The following is a 23,292-nucleotide window of genomic DNA, read 5'->3' as shown; positions in this document are numbered from 1 at the left end:
GTTTACATTACTGCCCTCTAGTGTCCAGGGAAGGTTACAGGACAGTTTACTGCCATCTGGAATTGTTAGGCAGCATCTCAATACCCATACTTCCATACCATCGTTATACTACTATAATACTATTATTATACTGCTGTCACTACAATCATTATACTACAATAATACTATTATTATACTACTGCCTATATTTAAAAAAATCTGAAATGTTACTTTCTTAATCAAATCAAATCAAATTTATTTGTATAGCCCTTTTTACACGCAAGCATGTCACAGAGGGCTTCACATGCGCCCATAGAACTGCCCCTCAACCAACCTAAACCCTCAAGGAAGACAAGGAAAAACTCCCAGAAAAACTCCCACCGGGAGAAAAAATGGAAGAAACCTTGGGAGGAGCAATTCAGAGAGGGATCCCCTCCTCCAGAGACGGTTGGTAAGAGAGAGGAGCAGAACACAAGCTAAACATAGTCATACAGTGTCAATGGGTTTTGAAACACCAAAATCCATTGTTCGGCTTTATAGACGTTGGATGGGACCGGGAAACTCGCTGTTGGCCGTCATGGAGACTGGATTCCGGGTGACGACCTGGTTCAGCGTTGGCAGACCGACGACCAAGCAGGTCCTGACAGCTCAAACCCCCCCACACCACAGGGAATGTGTGGGGGGGGGGACAGAGAGGAGAGCAGGGATTAGAGAATGCCAGGAGCAGCTAACAGTTACAGTCAAAATAGAATGAGATCCCCACCGGTCAAGTGTGGACTAGTGCAGCAATTTAACAGAGCAAAAAGGGTATTTGATGCAGCCCCACACACCAAAACAACGACAGCCCCCCTCAGTTGGAACATGAAATCTGTTCCAGGGGAAAGAACTCTAAAGTAGGTTATACTTATACGAATAAGGATGAAAACAGCCAGTCCCCCGTTGTCTCCAACTAGTAATAAAAACTATAACAGTAACAATATACAGCAACGGAACTATAATAATAATAATACTAACAATATACAGTAACAGGTTTACTTTATTTGTAACATCTAGCTGGGCAATGTGAACATAAGCTATAATTAAAATTTAAAAGTTACATGTGATACACACATAGGCAAGCACACATCCCAGGTTTACATAGAAAGTACACACATACTTCCCTTTAACAATCATAGAATTGACTAAACAAGAACGTTTTTAATCTAGTTTTAAATGTCGAGACAGTATGAGCTTCCTTAATTGAGATGGGTAATTTGTTCCAAAGAAGAGGTGCTCTATATGAGAACGCCCTACCTCCAGCAGTTTTTTTCTTAACTTTGGGTATTACCAGATAGCCGGCATTTTGAGATCTTAGAGACCTTGCGGGGCAATCGGGTGCAAGGAGACCGGAGAGGTACAGTGGTGCCAATCCATGCAGAGATTTGTAAGTTAGTAGTAGAACTTTGAAATCAGCTCTGGCTTGGATAGGGAGCCAGTGTAAAGAGATAAGAGTCGATGTTATATGATCAAACTTTCTAGTTTTAGTCAATAGTCTAGCAGCAGCATTTTGCACCCGCTGTAAGTTTTTTAGGTAGGTAATTGGGAGGCCAGAGAACAACACATTGCAGTAGTCCAATCGGGACGTAACAAAAGCATGTATTAGTTTTTCAGCATCATCCTTTGAGAGGAATTTTCGTATTTTGGCAATATTACGTAGATGGAAAAATGCTGTTCTGGTGATTTGCTTAATATGGTACTCAAACGAAAGGTCTGGGTCCATTGTGACTCCCAGATTTTTTACCAGCTGGCTTTGAGATACTTTGACGCCGTCTAAGTCTAAGGTTAGATGGGATAAATTATTTCGGTGTTTTTTCGGACCAAAAATTTGAACCTCGGTTTTATCCGAATTAAGAAGAAGGAAATTTGCAGTCATCCAAGTTTTCAACCCGGAAACACAGGTTTCCATAGCATGTGGAAATTCTCCCGGCTTTATAGACATGTATAGCTGAGTATCATCTGCATAGCAGTGAAAATCTACCCCAAAACTTCTAATTATGTTTCCTAAAGGCAACATATAGAGTGAAAATAACAGAGGGCCTAAAACTGAACCCTGTGGTACTCCGTATTTTACAATGGAGCTCCTGGATGAGCAACCATCATAGTGGACATATTGTGATCTATCAGATAGATACGATCTGAACCACTGAAGTGAAGTAGCAGAAATCCCAACAAAGTTCTCCATACGTTCCAGGAGAATCTCATGATCTACAGTGTCAAAAGCTGCACTTAGGTCTAGAAGAACAAGGACAGAGCTAAAGCCCGCGTCAGAGGCTAATAATAGATCATTGACTACCTTGGCTAATGCAGTTTCAGTGCTGTGGTGAAGACGAAATCCAGACTGGAGAGGTTCATAGAGCTGATTTGAGGAGAGGTGCTCAGTGAGCTGTTTTGCCACAGCTTTTTCCCAAATTTTGGAGAGAGATGGCAAATTTGAAATGGGCCTGTAATTGCTAAGACAACCTGGATCCAGGTTTGGTTTTTTAAGAAGGGGCTTGATAATAGCTTGTTTGAAATCGTCAGGGACTTGTCCAGTTACAAGAGATTCATTAATAATACTAAGCATGGGCGGTCCAATAATATGGAGAAGTTCTCTACAAAGTTTGGCAGGGAGGGGATCGAGAAGGCAGCTAGTGGGTTTCGAGGAATCTATCAGCTTGATGAATGCTTCCATAGAAATAGGGTTAAAGTGAGTGAGAGTCTCAACATGCAGAATGCTGGGTACAGAGGGAAAATCAGTGTTGATGGCCACTCCTCCAGGACTAGTCTGTAGTTTGTCCCTTATTGCATAGATTTTTTTGGTCAAAGAAATCTAAGAAATCATTGGGAGAGAGATCTGAACTAACACAGAGTGTACTTTTCTTAGTGAGTTTTGCAACAGTATCAAATAGGAACTTAGTGTTGTGTTTGTTCTTACTAATCAACTTAGAGAAATATTCTGATCTGGACCTGATGAGGACTTGCTTGTACTCTATTTGGCTGTCCTTCCAGGCCAGGCGGAAAACCTCCAATTTAGTGGTACGCCACTTACGCTCTAATTTTCTAGTGGACCTCTTGAGAGTGCGGGTTTCCTCTGAATACCATGGAGCCAGTTTCTTGTCTATTCTTTTCCTTGGTTTGAGTGGAGCAACAGAATCTAGGGATTGCTGAAGAACCAAATTCAGATCCCTTGTTTTAGCATTTAATGATTTATTCGGGGCATCAAGTGCTTCTAGTGCAGCGGGTAGAATACTAGCCAGTTCCAGAGCTGTATTTGGGGTTAAGCAGCGGCTAATAGAAATATTCTGGGTGCCTCCAAGGCTCTGGCAGAGATCCATTTTAAAGGTTACCAGGCAGTGGTCTGATAATATAGGATTGTGGGTATGAACAATGACATCACTAATCTTGATTCCCCGCGTGAGAACTAAATCCAATGTATGCGAGTGAAGATGGGTAGGTTTAGAAACCACCTGAGTGAGACCTGTGGAATCCATAAGAGCAGTAAAGGCCTTACTTAGAGGATCTTTTGGGTCATCGACATGAATGTTAAAATCACCCATAATTAAGATATTGTCAGTGTATGTCACAAGATCAGCACTAAAATCAGCAAATTCCTCAAGGAAGAGGGAGTATGGGCCAGGGGGCCGGTATAGAGTAACTATACAAAACGAAGGAGGGGGGGCAACAGTAGTAGAATTAGTCCTTTTTAAAGTAGTTGGTGGTTTCATACAAATTATCTCAAATGATTTAAAGGTATTGACAGATTTTAGGCTGAGGTTGAAGCTAGCTTTATATAACATAGCAACACCACCACCTTTCTTTGAAACACGAGGGATGTGTGAATACGCAAAATCAGGAGGCGAAGCTTCATTCAGGGGGAAATATTCATCAGGTTTTAGCCAGGTTTCGGTGAGACCAATCAGGTCCAGGCTGCAGTCAGACATCAGATCATTAATCAAAACGGCCTTTGTGGATAGAGATCTTTCTTATTCTGCATGAAGGACCAGAGGCCTGTTACATAAAGCGAGTTTACCGAATAAGCCTTATGTCAGTTAGTCTGACTAATTTCAAATCATTGTTCATCATTGTTTAATGCATTAGGCTAAATGTTGTAGCCTATGTAGGCTATCTATCTAAGTTGATTTAAAAAAATTTAGCTTATATTGAACTGATGAGAATAAGAATATGAGAATGTCCATGGTAAATCAGCGATTTTCCGTTGGGTCAGTGTTACAGGAACGTCTGGTTAGAAATGAGTCCGACTAACTGATATAAATCTGGCTTATTTGGTAATCTCACTTTATGGAACAGGCCTCTGTTCCGACACAAACACTGCCACTTCCTGTTCCGACAACGCAAACACTGCCACTTCCTGTTCCGACACAAACACAAACACTGCCACTTCCTGTTCCGACAACGCAAACACTGCCACTTCCTGTTCCGACACAAACACAAACACTGCCATTTCCTGTTCCGACACAAACACAAACACTGCAAACACTGCCACTTCCTGTTCCGACACAAACACTGCCATTTCCTGTTCCGACACAAACACAAACACTGCCAAACACTGCCATTTCCTGTTCCGACACAAACACTGCTATTTCCTTTTCCGACACAAACACAAACACTGCCAAACACTGCCACTTCCTGTTCCAACCCAAACACAAACACCACCAAACACAGACACTGCCACTTCCTGTTCCAAAACAAACACAAACACTGCCAAACACAAACAGTGCCACTTCCTGTTCCGACACAAACACAGCCACTTCCTGTTCCGACACAAAAACAAACACTACCAAACACAAACAGTGCCACTTCCTGTTCCGACACAAACACTGCCACTTCCTGTTCCGACACAAACACAAACACTACCAAACACAAACACTGCCACTTCCTGTTCCGACACAAACACAAACACTGCCAATTCCTGTTCCGACACAAACACAAACACCGCCAAACACAAACACTGCCACTTCCTGTTCCGAAACAAACACAAACACTGCCAAACACAAACATTGCCACTTCCTGTTCCGACACAAACACTGCCACTTCCTGTTCCGACACAAAGTGTGTGTGTGTGTGCGTCCAGCGCGCTGCAGCTTGTACCATGCTAGGCTTGACCCGGCCGTTGCAGGGACTAGAAACCCTTTTTCAAGCCAGCGAGCAGTGTTGTCTTTAACCATCGGAGAGAGAATGAGTTTGTGATGTCCGAACAGGAAGTGACAGTGTTTGTGTTCTGTCGGATTAGGAATTGGCAGTTTTGTGTTGTGACGGAACAGGACGTGGCAGTGTTTTTGTGATGCCGGAACAGGAAGTGACAGTGTTTGTTTTGTGTCGGAACAGGATGTGGCTAGGGCTCGGAATTGCAAGGGACTTCACAATTTTATTGAAATACTTGGGTGCCGATACGATACATTGCAATTCTCACGATCCTTCCGATACTTTCTGTGTTGTGATTTGTATTGTGATTATTTATTAGTTTTTCTGAATCAATAGACTATGATAAACAGTTCTCCTTTCAAAGACAATATTTTCTTAATACATTGAATACTATAACAAACCACATTAATCATTTCATTTAAAGCTTTCCACATTTTATTACTGGAAGTTCAATTTGAATGTTATCCATATTTAGCCTAAAGCCACACAACACAGTGAATGGACTATTATTAATCTGTGTAACAGTGTGACATTTAACACTTGTATTGTAGCAACTACTGAATAATACAGCTTTTGAACCCCCCATATGGAAATGGACACTAAACAAGTGCATTTGGCATTTTAACAATAATTAATAAAACAGACGTTTGAGAATCGATGTTTGAATTGCCAAAAATAGCATACGCGATACTTCACTCTCATTTTTTCCCCCCATCCCTAGCAAGTTCTGCTTTGATCTATTGTCAAAAACTGTTCCCTTCATGTTTACTTGTTCACATTGTTATGGTTTAAATACATATTACTGAACACAAATCTTTAATTTGAGAATACTACAACATTCCTCTGTAACATTGTCTGTGCTGGAAAAGACGATCCCTCGCTGATTTCCTTCCTCTTGAGGTTTCTTACATTTTCTGTCTCTGAGGTCTTTTTTAGTCAGTGTTCTATGAAGGTTTAACTAATCCGAGGGAATCCTCCACGCCCTCTGTGACGGTACCTGGAAAGAAAAGGAGGGCATGTATGACTTAATCCTGGATCAGGAAACTCCTCAGTAGAAATGCACCACCTGGAATCCGCGGAGGCACCTGAAGGCACTTGCGTCCAGCTCCGCCAGGTCGATGAGGTTGTGCTCCAGCCGCACGTGGACCAGGCCGCTGAGGGCCGGCTCGGGCGCACCCCAGCAGAAGGCGTCACGCGGCACTGAGCGAATGCGGTTGTGCGTGAGGCCAGCAGAGTGCAGCCCCGGGGGGAGTTGGCGCGGGACCTGCTGCAGGGCGTTGTGACACATGTCCAGCTGGTGCAGCAGCGGAAGCATCCGGAAGGCTCCAGTAGCAACCCTGGAGATGCGGTTCCTAGCCAGACCCAGGTGCTCCAGGCTGGGCAGACCGAGAAAGGCAGCCTTGCTGATGGAGCTGATGAGGTTTCCCTCCAGGTTGAGGGTTTTGATGGAGGCAGGGAGGTGGCGAGGAACCTTTTTGAGCCGATTGCCCTCCAGGTTGAGGCTTTCCAGGTTGGTGGTGTTGAGGAGGGAGCCCCTGGACAGCCCCTTGTTGGTCAGAAGGTTGAGGCTGAGGTCTAGAACCACCAGCCCTGCGCTCCCGGTGAATGCCTCTCCGGGGAACTGTTGGATGAGGTTCCCTCGCAGGTACATCTCCTTGACAGAAAGAGGGAGCCCCAGTGGTACTGAGGTCAGCTGGTTATGGTCCAGGTTGAGGGTGCGCAAGCTCCCCAGAGGAGAGAGCACCCCGGCGGGCAGGGAGTCCATCCCGCTCCCCAGGCTGTTGTTGCTGAGGCTGAGGACCAGCAGGCCGGGGCACCTCTCCCAGGCAGCCTCCGACATCCCGGTCAAGAGGTTGGCGTCGAGTCTGAGCTCCTCCAGGGACGGCGGCAGGTCGGTTGGGACGTTGGCCAGGAGGTTCCGGTCCAGGTAGAGGCGCTTCAGGGAGCGGATCCCCTCGAAGGCCCCCTCCACGGAGCCATCCGTCAGCTGGTTGCTGCTCAAGACAAGGAACTCCATGGACAGGTAGTCTCTAAGCAGGTCCAACTGGATGCTGTCGATGCGGTTGTGCATCAACAGGATGTAGCGGGAATTGTAAGGAATTCCATATGGGACCTTGTCGATGCCTTTGTCTGAACACTGGACCACTCTGGAACACAGGGCACAGCACATGGACATGTACCATACACTGCAATGACAATGGCCTGGTCTAACTTAGCTTAGCATAGGCTAGCCTAGCACAGAATAATGAAGTATCGCAGTACAACTTAGTGAGATTTCCAGGTACAATTTTCTAATTGATCATGCATGAGCATTGCATAGTTAGCCTACATAGCAAGCCTGCATAGCTAGTCTGATGCTGGCAGGTTAGCTTTACTTACCGTCCATAACAGGCACACTCTGGGGGGCAGTAGTTATCGTTGAAGTACAGCAGTGCTCTTGGTGCTGATGTGATCTCTTGTTCTTTCACTTCCTCTTTCATCTGTTTACTTTTATTGGCCTTTTTCACAGCTTTGCTTTTATTGTTTTTAACTTTCTTATGTTGCTGGTTTTTCTTATTCTTGCCTCTTGCTGCAGATTGCTTTGGCTTGGGTGGAGGTGCGGAACTTGTTGCCGTGGTTGTTGGTTGTGTGAGCTGGGGTTTTGGTGTAGGTTTTGGCTGTGGGGGTTTAAGTGTAGACTTTGGCTGTGGGGGTTTAAGTGTAGACTTTGGCTGTGGGGGTTTAAGTGTAGACTTTGGCTGTGGGGGTTTTAGTTTATGCTTTAGCAAGGTGGCATTCGCTGTTGGTTGTGTGAGTTGGGGTTTGGATGTAGGTAATGGTTGGGGATTTGATGTACGTTTTGGCTGAAGAGATTTGAGTTTAAACTTATGCAATGTGGCATTAGCAGTCATGTTGGGTTTAGACGTAGTCTGTAGCTGTTTAGGTGTAAGTTGTGGTTTAGTGGTAGGTTGTAGTTTAGGTGTAGTTTGTGTTTTATTGGTAGGTTGTGGTTTAGGTGTGGTCTGGAACTGTAGTGGTTTAGGTGTAGGTTGTGGTTTAGTGGTAGGTTGTAGTTTAGGTGTAGGTTGTGGTTTATTGGTAGGTTGTGGTTTGGGTGTAGGTTTTGGTTTAGGTGTGGTCTGGAACTGTTGTGGTTTAAGTGTGGTCTGGAACGGTTGTGGTTTAGGTGTAGGTTGTGGTTTAGGTGTAGGTTGTGGTTTAGGTGTAGGTTTAGGTGTGGATTGTGTCTTTTTTGGCTTTACCTGTTTTGGTGTAATCTTTGGTTTTATGAGTTTTGGTGTAGGCTGTGTCTGTGATGGTGTAGACTGTGTCTGCGATGGTATAGGTGTAGACCGTGTTTGTGATGGTGTAGGTGTAGACCGTGTCTGTGATGGTGTAGACTGTGTCTGTGATGGTGTAGGCTGTGTATGTGATGGTGTAGGCTGTGTCTGTGATGCTGTAGGTGTAGACCGTGTCTGTGATGGTGTAGACTGTGTCTGTGATGGTGTAGGCTGTGTCTGTGATGGTGTAGACTGTGTCTGTGATGGTGTAGGCTCTGTCTGTGATAGTGTAGGCTCTGTCTGTGATAGTGTAGGTGAAGGTGTAGACTGTATCTGTGAAGATGCAGACTGTGTCTGTGATGGTGTATGTGAAGGTGTAGACTGTGTCTGTGATGGTGTAGACTGTGACTGTATTGGTGATGGTGTAGACTGTGATGGTGATGGTGTAGACTGTGATGGTGATGGTGTAGACTGTGTCTGTGATGGTGCAGGTGTAGACTTTGTCTGTGATGGTTTAGGCTTAAGGTGTAATGGTTTAAGAGTTAGCTTTGGTAGCTCTACTTTAGCAGTAGGGTTCATTACCACTGTTTTAGCTGTAGGCTTCTTAACCACTGTTTTAGCTGCAAGGTTCATAAACACTGTTTTAGCTGTAGGCTTCTTAACCACTGTTTTAGCTGCAGGGTTCATAACCACTGTTTTAGCTGTAGGCTTCATAACCACTGCTTTAACTGTGGGCTTCATAACCACTGTTTTAGGTGAAGGCTTTATAACCACTGTTTTATCTGTAGGCTTCATAACCACTGTTTTAGCTGTAGGCTTCAAAACCGCAGTTTTAACTGTAGGCTTCATAACCACTGTTTTAGCTGTGGGCTTCTTAACCACTGTTTTAGCTGTAGGGTTCACAACCACTATTTTAGCTGTGGGCTTCTTAACCACTGTTTTAGCTGTAGGGTTCATAACCACTGTTTTAGCTGTAGGGTTCATAACCACTGTTTTAGGTGAAGGCTTCATAACAACTGCTTTAACTGTAGGCTTCATAACCACTGTTTTAGCTTTAGGGTTCATAACCACTGTTTTAGCTGTAGGGTTCATAACCACTGTTTTAGGTGAAGGCTTCATAACCACTGTTTTAGGTGAAAGCTTCATAACCACTGTTTTAGGTGAAGGCTTTGGTAGCTCTGCTTTAGCTGTAGGTCCTGTCTGTGATGCAGTGGATGGAAGCTCTGGCGCTGTTAGCGAGAGTGTAGGTTTAACATTTCCTGCTGTGGAATTTGTCACTTTTGCTTTGAGTGCAAGCTTTTCCCAGGGAGTTTCTGGTTCCTTGATTGTGGTTCCCATCACCTGCGCTTCAGCAGGGTTTTTCATTTTATTCTTTGATTTTGTTGTTGGTTTAAGCTGTTTGGATGTGATGTTTGTCATCTTAGACTTAGTTTTGGGGTTTATCTTCTTTAGTTTGAGCATGGTTTTAGTTTCCTTGGTCACAAGGCCCTTTGGTGGGGCTGTTGGTGTTGCTTTGATGGATACTTTGACCGTTGGCCCAACTTTGACCTCCAGTTGGGGCCTGTCAGTCACGCTCAGAACCTCCCTGAACTCGTTGTCAACCAATGACACGGTTTTCTCTTTTTTGGGGGCAGGGTCTGGAGTGTGATTGACAGCCAGATCTGGAGCGTGGGTGTGGGGGGTGGAGTCAGAAGCAGGAAAAGAGTCTGGGGTGCTGTGGGTGGAGGAGGAGGAGTCCTGGGAAGGGGGTCTGGGCGTGACCAGGGAAGGGACATGCTGAGTGGTGGGGCAAGGAGTGATGTCATGGTTGGGCACAGGGGTCGGACCGGTGGGAGGGGCATGGGTTTGATTGATATATTGATGAGCCAGTGTAGGAGGCAGGTTCTCTGGCAGTGATGGCGTTGTAGTGGCAGCTGGATGTGGAACAGTGAAAACCTTGTCTTCTTTGGTCTCCGAGGCATGTTCCTCCACGTTCTCCACAGTCCTGTGTTCCTCCTGGCTCACTGACTGCTTCTCTTTCTCCTCCCCTTCTTTCGTATGTAGACCTGCCACTAGTTTCCCCTCCTCCTCTATCCCTTTCTCTGCTCCTTCATTCTCCTTCACCTTTGTGTCAATCTCAGGATCTGTCTTCTCATCTGCAACACGCAGGCTCTCCTCTGTCTTCTCAACCATGTTACTATCTTCCATCCTCCTATCCTCCTTCATCCTCTCCTCTTCTGTACTGGTGAGATCTCTCTCCTCTTCCCTCCTCCTCTCCTCGGGGTCTGTCTCTGGAGTGAATCCTTCCTCTCCCTTTGGTTCCTCCTTCCCCTTTCTCCTCCCACCATGTCTTATCCTTTTTTCAGGGTAGAAGGTGTCTGGTGTCAGGCCCTCCTCAGCTCCTCCCTCTGCCTCTCTCCTGTTGTCTTTAGCACGTTCCTGCCGCTCCTCCTCTTCCCCAGCTGGGGGTGTCTCTCTAAGCTTCTCAGGTCTCCTCTCTGGCTTTTCCATCTCACTTCCTGGTTTCGTCATCTCCCATCCTGGCTTTTCCATCTCACTTCCTGGTTTCGTCATCTCCATTCCTGGCTTTTCCATCTCACTTCCTGGTTTTGTCATCTCCATTCCTGGCTTTTCCATCTCACTTCCTGGTTTTGTCATCTCCATTCCTGGCTTTTCCATCTCACTTCCTGGTTTCGTCATCTGCATTCCTGGCTTTTCCATCTCACTTCCTGGTTTTGTCATCTCTATTCCTGGCTTTTCCATCTCACTTCCTGGTTTCGTCATCTCCATTCCTGGCTTTTCCATCTCACTTCCTGGTTTCGTCATCTCCATTCCTGGCTCTTCCGTCTCACTTCCTGGTTTCGTCATCTCCCATCCTGGCTTTTCAATCTCACTTCCTGGTTTCGTCATCTCCCATCCTGGCTTTTCCGTCTCACTTCCTGGTTTTGTCATCTCCCATCCTGGCTTTTCCGTCTCACTTCCTGGTTTCGTCATCTCCATTCCTGGCTTTTCCATCTCACTTCCTGGTTTCGTCATCTCCATTCCTGGCTTTTCCATCTCACTTCCTGGTTTCGTCATCTCCATTCCTGGCTCTTCCGTCTCACTTCCTGGTTTCGTCATCTCCCATCCTGGCTTTTCAATCTCACTTCCTGGTTTCGTCATCTCCCATCCTGGCTTTTCCGTCTCACTTCCTGGTTTTGTCATCTCCCATCCTGGCTTTTCCGTCTCACTTTCTGGTTTTGTCATCTCCCATCCTGGCTTTTCCGTCTCACTTCCTGGGTTTGCCTCTTCTTCTCTGGGTAGCTCTACAGTAGATTGTTTCAGATGTTAAAATGCAATAAAATATAATTTTTTTCCAAAATCATTGTCGTTATGTGTTTTCTATTTAACGTTTATTACAATCTTAGTTAGTAGTTATTATGCTTTCAGATGTGTGTCACATAAAACATTACATGCAGTATTTCCGCAATATTATTAAAAAAAATATATATATATTATGTTTCCTGTCATAATACTAGTAAAAGTAAACAAGTTTTTTAAAGATTAAAAAATGAAAAGTTGACTTGACTTACTGGTGGTTAGGAGGAGGTGAGTGTGTCCAGGACACACCAGCACACACAGCAGGACAACAACTGCATTCATTTTATATCTGAACACAACAAATACAGCCTTAAGCAGAGAGAACATCAACACCAACACTAAGAGCCAACAGAGGCTGGATTCCTGCACATGAAAATAGTCATAACATCGACATTTATCAAATACATTTTCAAAAATGGCTGATCATTTGAACTGAATAGATAATAACATGACAGCAGAAGGCTGTGCTCTCAGTCCAGGTTGGGACTGGAAGCTACACTGCCTAGTGTCAATCGTTTCTTGTTTCAGATTTATGAGTTAGCGTGTCTTACCTGGGTAACTGTCTCATGCACAGTACGACATGTCTGACCAGCCCTTCACACACGGTCTGAAAGCTGCTGCAGCAAGCGCTTCTGTGGGAGTGGGGAACCCCCCCCCCACACACAGATACAAGCCTGCTTCACACACACACAGAGACACAAATCTGTCACACACACACACTTGACTGGGGTTTGGTGACTTTAATGACCTATTTAAGAGACAGTCTTCTGAGTGGGGAGGTTTCACACCCAGACGCTAGGATGGGGGATGACCTGAGGGGGAGCTCTCCAAACACTCATACCTGCAACTGCATTCTCTCACCCACCCTCCATCCCCCCCTCTCTCACCCACCCTCCATCCCTCCCTCTCTCACCCACCCTCCATCCCCCCCTCTCTCACCCACCCTCCATCCCTCCCTCTCTCACCCACCCTCCATCCCCCCCTCCCTCCCTCTCTCACCCACCCTCCATCCCCCCCTCTCTCACCCACCCTCCATCCCCACCTCTCTCACCCACCCTCCATCCCCCCCTCCCTCACCCACCCTCCATCCCCCCCTCCCTCACCCACCCTCCATCCCCCCCTCCCCCCCTCTCTCACCCACCCTCCATCCCCCCCTCTCTCACCCACCCTCCATCCCCCCCTCCCTCCCTCTCTCACCCACCCTCCATCCCCCCCTCCCTCCCTCTCTCACCCACCCTCCATCCCCCCCTCCCTCACCCACCCTCCATCCCCCCCTCCCCCCCTCTCTCACCCACCCTCCATCCCCCCCTCCCCCCCTCCCTCACCCACCCTCCATCCCCCCCTCCCTCCCTCTCTCACCCACCCTCCATCCCCCCCTCCCCCCCTCCCTCACCCACCCTCCATCCCCCCCTCCCTCACCCACCCTCCATCCCCCCCTCCCCCCCTCTCTCACCCACCCTCCATCCCCCCCTCCCCCCCCTCTCTCACCCACCCTCCATCCCCCCATCCCCCCTCCCCCCCTCTCTCACCCACCCTCCATCCCCCCCTCCCCCCCTCTCTCACCCACCCTCCATCCCCCCCCCCCCTCCCTCACCCACCCTCCATCCCCCCCTCCCTCACCCACCCTCCATCCGCCCCCTCCCTCCCTCACCCACCCTCCACCCCCCTCTCCCCCCCTCCACCTCTCTAGAATCTGTGGGGAGGATTTTTGGAGCGTGGGATGAGAGTTGTACAGAGCTGGGGTCAGAGTTCAGAGCAATGTTCAGGGCTGATAGCATGCTAGTGGCGAATCGGACATGACAAGTTTGTCAAACCTCTGTGACCTTAGACCCCTCTGAACATGCGGCTCCTGGCTTGGTCTGGGAGGAGGCGGACTTCTTCATTATTTATTAAAGAGGCTGTCAGCCTCCAGAGGGGGTCAGAGGTTAGACGTTTTAGTACAAACCAACATACAAATAGTGTGTATTCTTTTTAAACTGACAAAAGAACCTCAACATCATGATCATGTAGGTGTGCGTGTTCTCTCCACTGGGTCTTGAGAGTATGTGTGTGTGTATGTGTTTGTCTTGAGAGACTGTGTATGTGTGTGTCTTGAGAGAGTGTGTGTGTGTCGAGTATTTCTGGGAGGGAGTGTTTCTGTGAGTGTTTCTGGGTGTGTTTCTTGGTGTGTTTCTGTGAGTGTTTCAGGGTGTGTTTCAGGGAGTGTTTCAGGGAGTGTTTCTGGGTGTGTTTCTGGGAGTGTTTCTGGGAGTGTTTCTTGTAGTTTTTCTGGTTCATGCTTTGTCTCACTGTCATTACATTAAATATTTTATTTCATCATTTTAATGAGTTTACAGATTGAAGGTTGATAGGAAATTAATATTAGCAATCTTCTAGGAACATCTGCAGTGGTAAATAATCACAGGTAGAATTTCTTTTAAATGTATTTGTTGGGTATTTTTATTAGTAAATCACTGAGGCACAGCGTGTCATTATAAATCAATATACAGTTCCAGCCACAGCCACAGGGGGGCAATGGAGACTCAGAAGCCCGTTCCGTGGTTGCCATGAAAACAGGCCTGATTGCATAATGTTACATAACAACCAGAAAAAGACTTTATCGTGAGGACGTAAACACAAACACACACATGCAGTATTTAATTAATAGATTGATAAACATACACGTTCACATACTGTAAATAGATACATACAATAATACACAAATGTGTGATTGTGAACATACAGTACGCATGCACGCTGTGCATCTGCTCCGACTGACACACACACACACCACACACACACACCACACACACACACCACACACACCACACACACACACGCACACACACCACATACACCACATACCACGCACACACCACACACACACACGCACACACCACACACACACACGCACACACCACACACACACACACACACCACACACACAAACACCACACACACACCACACACACACCACACACACACACCACACACCACGCACACACCACACACACACACATGCACACACCACACACACACACGCACACACCACACGCACACACCACACACACACACACACCACACACACACACACACACCACACACACACCACACCCACACACACCACACACACACACCACACACACCCACACACACGCACACACCACACACACCCACACACACCACACACACCCACACACACCACACACACCACACACACACCACACACACACACACCACACCACACACACCACACACACCCACACACACCACACACACACCACACACACACCACACACACACCCACACACACCACACACACACCACACACACACCACACACCACACACCACACACCACACACACACCACACACACCCACACACACCACACACACACCACACACACACCACACACACACCCACACACACCACACACACACCACACACCACACACCACACACCACACACCACACACACACCACACACCACACACACCACACACACACCACACACACCCACACACACACCCACACACAGGTCCCTCCTGGAGGCGGGAGGAGGAGGATGAGTAATTTAGCAGCATGGTTGTCAGGGAAACCATTAAGCAACATGGTTGTCAGGGAAACCATTTATCAGCATGGTTGTCAGGGTGTCAGGGTGGTTGTCAGAGAGACCCCACCACAGCTGGCAGATGAGGTGAGGCTAAACAGGTGAGGGAGGGAGGACCAGTGTGTGAGGGTGTATGAGAGTGTGTGTGTGTTAATGATCCTGGTGATTGAGGTTGTGTGTGTTAATGATCCTGGTGATTGAGGTTGTGTGTGTTAATGATCCTGGTGATTGAGGTTGTGTGTGTTAATGATCCTGGTGATTGAGGTTGTGTGTGTTAATGATCCTGGTGATTGAGGTTGTGTGTGTTAATGATCCTGGTGATTGAGGTTGTGTGTGTTAATGATCCTGGTGATTGAGGTTGTGTGTGTTAATGATCCTGGTGATTGAGGTTGTGTGTGTTAATGATCCTGGTGATTGAGGTTGTGTGTGTTAATGATCCTGGTGATCCTGGTGATTGAGGTTGTGTGTGTTAATGATCCTGGTGATTGAGGTTGTGTGTTTTAATGATCCTGGTGATTCTTCTAGTGAACTCTTCCTGCAGGTGTCAGGAGCCTGATGTCACAATCACAGCTGGTTCTAACCCAGAAAGAGAAGATAGGATGTCCTGGTTCAGTTTGCTTAACAAACACACAGACACACACACACACACACACAGACACACATAGGTACATGCTGAGCATAGCAGGGTCAGAACTTATGACTGGAGAAGAGATATTAAGTCCGTCTGTATGCATGTCTCTCTATCCCCCTCTCTCCTTCTCACGCTCCTTACCTCTCTCTCTCTTTGAGGGATTGTAACATGAGTAGATGAGTTTGTCTGTTTTCTATATCCAGAGAGGGGGGGGGGGGGGGGTTAATGGATCTTTCTCTGGATTGGGCACATGCACAATCCACATACACACACACTCTCCCTCTCTCTCCCTCCCTCTCCTCAGTCAACTGATTATTCATGTGGACTACTAAAGGTCACATGACATGAAAACTTCACTTTAGGAGGTTATTTAACATTAACATGAGTTCCCCTAGCCTGCCTATGGTCCCCAAGTGGGTAGAATTTTCGATGGGTGTAAACCAAGCCCTGGGTGTTCTTCTCCGCCTTTGAGAAAATGAAGGCTCAAATGCTCTGTTTGAAAATCTCCTCCTTGTGACGTCACAAGGAGCCAGGCTACCGCCCTTCTCTCTGCTTTGCCCGCCCCAGATAATCTGGCCCGCCCATGAAAAACTGAGCTACGATCGTGCAAAGGCAAGTGATATCGGCTGTTCCTGGAGAGACATCATGGCTAGCAAACAAACGAACGTATCCGCTTTTCTCCTCATTGAAATGACTGAGTGTGCACCTTTGCAAACCAGGGTGATCAGATGAGAAGGGCTAAATTCGAGGCATCTTACAGCAATGGGGGCTACGAGCCATTGCGATACATCCGTTGTAAACATTAGCGCATGTTGCCGACCCTCTCCTCCTCATTAGCATTTAAAGCTACAGACACAGAAACAGCGCGTTTTGAGGAAAGCTCATTGAGGGACTGCTCGTAGTGGCTGTAATTATGCGCCAAGGCTGAATTTCGGGAAAGACACTTAAGATACAGTAATAGGGAACCACTAAGGCCTATATAAAAGCATCCAAAAACAGCATATCATGTGACCTTTAAATCATCAAGTTCAAGTTTCAACAGAGCCTGGACTCCAAATGAAGTTCAAACTCTACGTGTGTGTGCGCGCGTGTGTGCGTGCTTGTGTGTGACGGTGTGTGTTGAATGGAACAGCTGTGTGAGGTCAAACAAACAAGACTGCCTGACAACTGATCTCTCATTGGCCAACATTGTTGCTCCTTCAACCAATCACTGGGGTGGCTCACAGAGGAGTTGGTGGGTTGGATGTCTAAGGTGTCAGGCAGCTTGGAGAGAGTCCTCCCTCCTCTGCCTGTGTGTGTGTGAGAAAGAGACAGAGAGAGAGATGGTATGAAGCGAAGATGGTGCAATGTTAGGTTAGAGAGAGAGAGTGTGTGTGTGTGTGTGTGTGTGAGAGGGTGTGTGTGCGCTGTAATGGATGCATGTGTAGCCATGAGAAATTATCTGTGTGTTTGTTTTTTGAAAACAGAACAGCAGTATGTGTCGGGATGTCCAACTAGACCCTCCCCTCTGGTCCACATCCCCAGACCCTCCCCTCTGGTCCACATCCCCAGGAACCAGGTTCCAGTCTAGGCCGTCTGTGTGTGAGTGAGTGTGTGTGTGTGTGGCCTGGTGCTTCTCTACCACCAGTGTAATCTGTCTGGGATTACCCTGTCTGCTAGCCTGCTGCTCTGGGATTACCCTGTCTGCTAGCCTGCTGCTCTGGGATTACCCTGTCTGCTAGCCTGCTGCTCTGGGATTACCCTGTCTGCTAGCCTGCTGCTCTGGGATTACCCTGTCTGCTAGCCTGCTGCTCTGGGATTACCCTGTCTGCTAGCCTGCTGCTCTGGAACAACAAACACAGATTAAGACTGATATTCTGCATTAAATTAGATTGTACGAACTGTATCTTCTGACACATTGTCAATATCCAGCTTCAGATTTCAATCCAGCAGGTGAATATTCATGAATGATCCTTTGAACATATGCCCCTACTAGAAACACCTGTTCTGGTGTGTGTGTGTGTGTTTATGTGTGCTACCTGATTCAACTAATCTAATCAATCTTCACAGTAGTATACATTAACTATTTTAAAAGGTAAATTTGTAGACTGGGAACGTGGACTTAACATTTATATCTGAAGAATATATGCACACACCCTCACACACTGACACACACACACACACACACACACCCTCAGTTTATTGAGATGTGATCAGAGATGTCTTCCACTTCTACAGGGAGCACTTAGATGGCTGGTTGTCATGGGGACAAAAACCTCTGTTTGCTTCAACAAATACGACTCTAATGTCCCCCTGGCCATGCTGCACGGTGTGTGTGTCTGTGTCTTTCCTGACCAGGACAGATCCTTTTGGTCCAGATGTGTCCTGAGAGGGTAGACTACATGGCCTCTAGGGTGGCTGGTGGTGGTGGCCTTGTGGAGCAGGCGGACTGGGCCTTGTGGAGCAGGCAGACTGGGCCTTGTGGAGCAGGCAGACTGGGCCTCGTGGAGCAGGCAGACTGGGCCTTGTGGAGCAGGCGGACTGGGCCTTGTGGAGCAGGCGGACTGGGCCTCGTGGAGCAGGCAGACTGGGCCTCGTGGTCTCTGATATGCTCTCTTCTCTCAGGGACGGGACTGTTCCGAAGATTATCAATATTCACAGCTCGTGTCAACAAAAGTACTCATCACAAAGTGTGTTCCCATAGCACCCCTGAAAAATTCACATTGTGTCCTCTGAAGGATGCCAGTTCATGCCTGACCCAGATTCCTCTTTGGAGGGAGGGGATTCCAACCCCACCCAGTGGTAGGCGGGGTAATCCTCCGTCACCCCAGGGAGTATGAAGAGGGGGAGGAGGTTCTGGAGGAAAAGGAGGAGGAGGAGAAGTTGAAAGTGAGAAATGAGTCAGGAAGTTCTCAAAACATGACAGGAAGCGTCTGGCCTTATCAGGCAATTAGTTTCTTAGCTTTCTAACTTGGGCACCATCATGCAGACAGAAGACAGCAGAGCTAATCCTGAGGATTTAACCTCCCTCCCTCCCTCTCCCCCTCTCTCTCCCCTCCCTCTCCCCCTCCCTCTCTCTCTCTGTCTCTCTCTCTTTCAAACTTGCTGTCCTCTTTTTTCCCTGCTTATCTTTTCCCCTCGTTTCTCTCCCTCATTTTCACTTTCTCGTTCCACAAATAGAACCGCAAGGCTCCCTGCTTCTTCATCCCTCCATCCCTCCATCACTCCATCCTCTTTCCTTCCATCTTCCTTTTTATCTTTCCCTCTCCTTCCCACAATCCCTGACTTGCCAGGCCCCCAGGATGCATTGCACGGGTCATGTGTGCGTGACCTTGGAGGTGGTGTGTTGCCATGGCAACAGGTTATGAGCCTTGCTGAAAGGTTTGTCAGAATAAAACGGCATTGGTCGTCAGCCTGGTTGCCTAGGAAACAGTGTTAGTATAGGAAGGATGTAGAGATCTCCAGCTGTGTTCTCTATAGGCAGAGAGACCCTCCTGTTTTCATCTGAGCTGAGTCAGAGCTGGATTGAGGATGTTCAGAAAATTATGTGTGTGTGTGTGTGTGTGTGAAAGGATCAGAAGCAGGTCTTGTCTGTTCCCACCACAAGCACATCGGTGGTCAGAGGGTAAGCGCTGTGTATTTACCAGACCCAGAGGAACCTTTGCCACCAGGGTCAGAGGTCAAGGGGTGTGTTAATGCGGGTGTCAGAGGTATCCCAGTACAGTACTACATCAGATGTTTCCTCCTACAGTGACCTGCTTCTACCCTCAGACACGCCAGCGTTGCTAAGACGAAAGGCTCACAATGAGAATTTGCATCGATCAATGAGAAGGCAGGAAAGACAGGAAGTCAAACTCTCTGTCATCTCTCTCTGCGGCCAATCAGTGCCAGTGTCTGTGTTACTGTTACCCCTTTTCCACCATCGATTTTGGGTGCTGGTTCGGAGCCAGTGCTTAATCTCGAACCAGTTCTTTCTCTTTCGACAGCCTAAGAACTAGTTCCGAACCAAGGAAAGTGGTTCTTAAGCAGCACCACAACAGAGCTGGGCTAAAGTGGGAACCAAGTAAGAACCAGTTGGCTCTGCCGCACTAGCGTTGCTGGGAAAGATGAGACGTATACAGTGACGTAATGACGTGGCTCTGTGGTGGCTCTCTAGCCCGTGGAAAAGCAAACGGGTTCTTAGAAGGCTCGCAAATTGAACCAGCTGCAGACTGGCTCTAGCACCAGTGGCGTGTTCAGGGAGTGGCCTAGGGTGGCACGGGCCACCCCTGAAATCTGATTGGCCACCCCAATATCTAAAATATGATTGGCTATATGCCCAGTCAGAGGCGGGCCACCCCTTGTGCCACCCCTATCAAAAATGTCTGGACACGCCCCTGTCTAGCAGCAGCTCCGAACTAGCTCCCCGTTCACTTTGATGGAAAGGGGTCATCAGATAATAATATCAGATATCAATGTATAAATGGATGGCTGTTCTTGTTATTGTTCCAGTCTGAACAGTCCTGAGGATTCAACTGTGGAAAATGACTCGACAAATCTCCTCCTGGCCCTGGGGCCAGCAGCTTTAGAAGCAGCAGAAGGTCTGTGTCCCAATTCCACATGAGAAGGAACATTCCAGAATCTGAAATGTTAGTTTGGAGGCAGGAGGAGAAAGGAGGACACCACACACACACACAGAAACACACACACAGCTGCCACACACACACACAGAAACACACACACAGCTGCCATGCACTGACAGCCCTACATGTGTTGAGAAGCTTTAGCGGGCGCTGGGTGTCTGACTTGAGTCTTCATGGCAACTGGCCCTGTGTATGTGTGTGTGTATGTGTGTGTGTGTGTGTGTGTGTGTGTGTGTGTGTGTGTGTGTGTGTGTGTGTGTGTGGAAGTTGGGGAGGTAGTTTTCCCTGGGTAAACACACCGATACAATCTAATCCCCTCTAATCATCCCCTTTACTGACTCTCACACACACACAGCTGCAAGACACACTCCACAGAACGAAGAACTGGTCAGAGACAGACAGTGTGTGTGTGTGTGTGTGTGTGTGGCAGACTGGGGTGAGGGGAAGGCAGACATACATTAGTGATGGAACCAGGCTTCTACAGACTCATTCCCTTTTCACTTCAACAAACACACTCACTTTCACTTTCTACCTTCTATCTTTTCACTCTCTATGCTCTCTCTATGCCCTCTCTATAGTCTCTCTATCCTCTCACTGGATATGGGATATCACATGCACATGCATCTGTAAATGCTGGGTACAGTAGTTAGTACAGCTCAGGCCTCCACGTCATGTCCTATCTAGCAGGATTAAAACACCATATCCCAGCATGCCTTGTGCTGAGTGGCTTGAGAGCTAGTGGAGAGCGGGACCAGTCAAGTCTCTCTCTTTCTCTTTCTCTGTTCCACTCGTGTCATTCTACCTTGAAGTGGGATGACCTTCGAGTGTCCTTTTGGTTTCCATGGCAGCAGCATGCAGCCACACAAAATGATCATTCTGGTTCTCCAGCGAGCCGAGATCAAAGGATTCACTGATTTAGTGATTTATTCAGTACAGAGGGCTACTTCTACTGGAGGAGGGAATGGGGGGGATCGGTCAGGGATCAGAGGTCAGTCAGGGGTCAAAGGTCAGTCAGGGGTTAGACGGGCAGAAGAGACGTATAAGCAGATAAGAGACACACGCCATCATCCTAACCCTAAGAACCATCATCCTGACATCAGAGATGAATAGCCTCTTGTGCGCTGCCGTTTCAGCGACTGTGAGCAGAACAGAATTAACCACACTGTCCTATTCTCTCTCTCTCTCTCTCTCTCTCTCTGTCTCTCTGTCTCTCTCTCTTTCTCTCTCTCTCTCTCTCTCTCTCTCTCTCTCTCTCTCTCTCTTTCTCTCTCTCTCTCTCTCTCTCTCTCTCTCTCTCTCTCTCTCTCTCTCTCTCTCTCTCTCTCTCTCTCTCTCTGTCTCTGTCTCTGTCTCTGTCTCTGTCTCTGTCTCTCTACATATGTGTGTGTGCGTGACAGGCAGGCAGGCAGGCCGACATGGTCCAGTAACCCGGAGAAACACTGTCTAAAGGACATCTCTGCTGCCCCTCCCCTCCCACACTCAAACGGGCATGCTAACATGCTAACATGCGGAGAAAAAGTTATATAGTGAAGAAGTGGGTCAGCCCCTCAGAGGACTGAAGAGACACACACACACACAACCTTGCCACAGACTACACACACGCACACACAGCCTTTCCACAGACTACACTCAAACATCATAAACACACTGTTGTCACCAGTGTCTGGTTGTACAAAGAACAGCGAGGCCGCTCGAGAGGTTGCCATGGAAACGAGGGTGAAAGAACATGCGGTAGCTGTTGGCTGGAGAGAGACACAAATATCAGTAGCTCCACCCTAACCCCCTCTCCTACGCCTACTTCCTCTCCTCCTCCCCTTCTCCTCCCTCTCCTTCTCCCTCTCGCCTCCTCCCCCTGTCCTCCTCCCCCTGTCCTCCTCCCCCTCTCCTCCCTCCCCCTGTCCTCCTCCCTCTCGCCTCCTCCCCCTCTCCTCCTCCCCCTCTCCTCCCTCCCTTTCCTCCCTCCCTCTCTCCTCCCTCCCCCTGTCCTCCTCCCCCTCTCCTCCTCCCCCTTTCCTTTTCCCCGTCTCCTCCCTCTCCTCCTCCCTCCCTCTCTCCTCCCTCCCCCTCTCCTCCTCCCCCTTTTCTCTTCCCCGTCTCCTCCCTCTCCTTCTCCCCCTCTCCTCCCTCCCCCTTTCCTCCTCCCCCTCTCCTCCCTCCCTCCCTCCTCCTCCCCCTCTCCTCCCTCCCTCTCCTCCCTCCCCCTCTCCTCCCTCCCCCTCTCCTCCCTCCCTCTCCTCCCTCCCCCTCTCCGCCTCCCCCTCTCCTCCCTCCCTCTCCTCCTCCCTCTCTCCTCCCCCCCGAGTGAGGACTCGTCAGCCCTGTTCAGAAACATGGCCACTCGTCATAGTCTGCTCTCGGCCGTCGCCTGGTAACCGTGGGAGATAACGTGATGTTCCCTGACTGATGCAATCACTGTACCTCAACGAGCACCATGGTTACAGAACCATAACTGGTCAGGGTAAAGGGGTTTAAAGAGTAACTTTGTGTGTGTGTGAAAGAGAGAAGGAGAGGAGAGAGAGAGAAGGAGAGACAGAGGAGAGAGAGGGAAGGAGAGAGAAGGGAGAGAGCCCAGTGAGCTTCTGGATTGTTCGACAGTAACAACCTGCTGAATAGAACCTTACAGAATAGAATCTTATGCTGGAATATACTTGGGACTGAGAATCAGAGTTTCAGGTTCCTTCAACGTCAAAACAAGATCCTTATATGAGTCCAT

The sequence above is a fragment of the Hypomesus transpacificus genome, chromosome 7 (assembly GCF_021917145.1).
Source record: "Hypomesus transpacificus isolate Combined female chromosome 7, fHypTra1, whole genome shotgun sequence".
NCBI lineage: Eukaryota > Metazoa > Chordata > Actinopteri > Osmeriformes > Osmeridae > Hypomesus > Hypomesus transpacificus.
The sequence above is the reverse complement of the archived record's forward strand: the minus strand, read 5'-3'. Positions refer to the sequence as shown.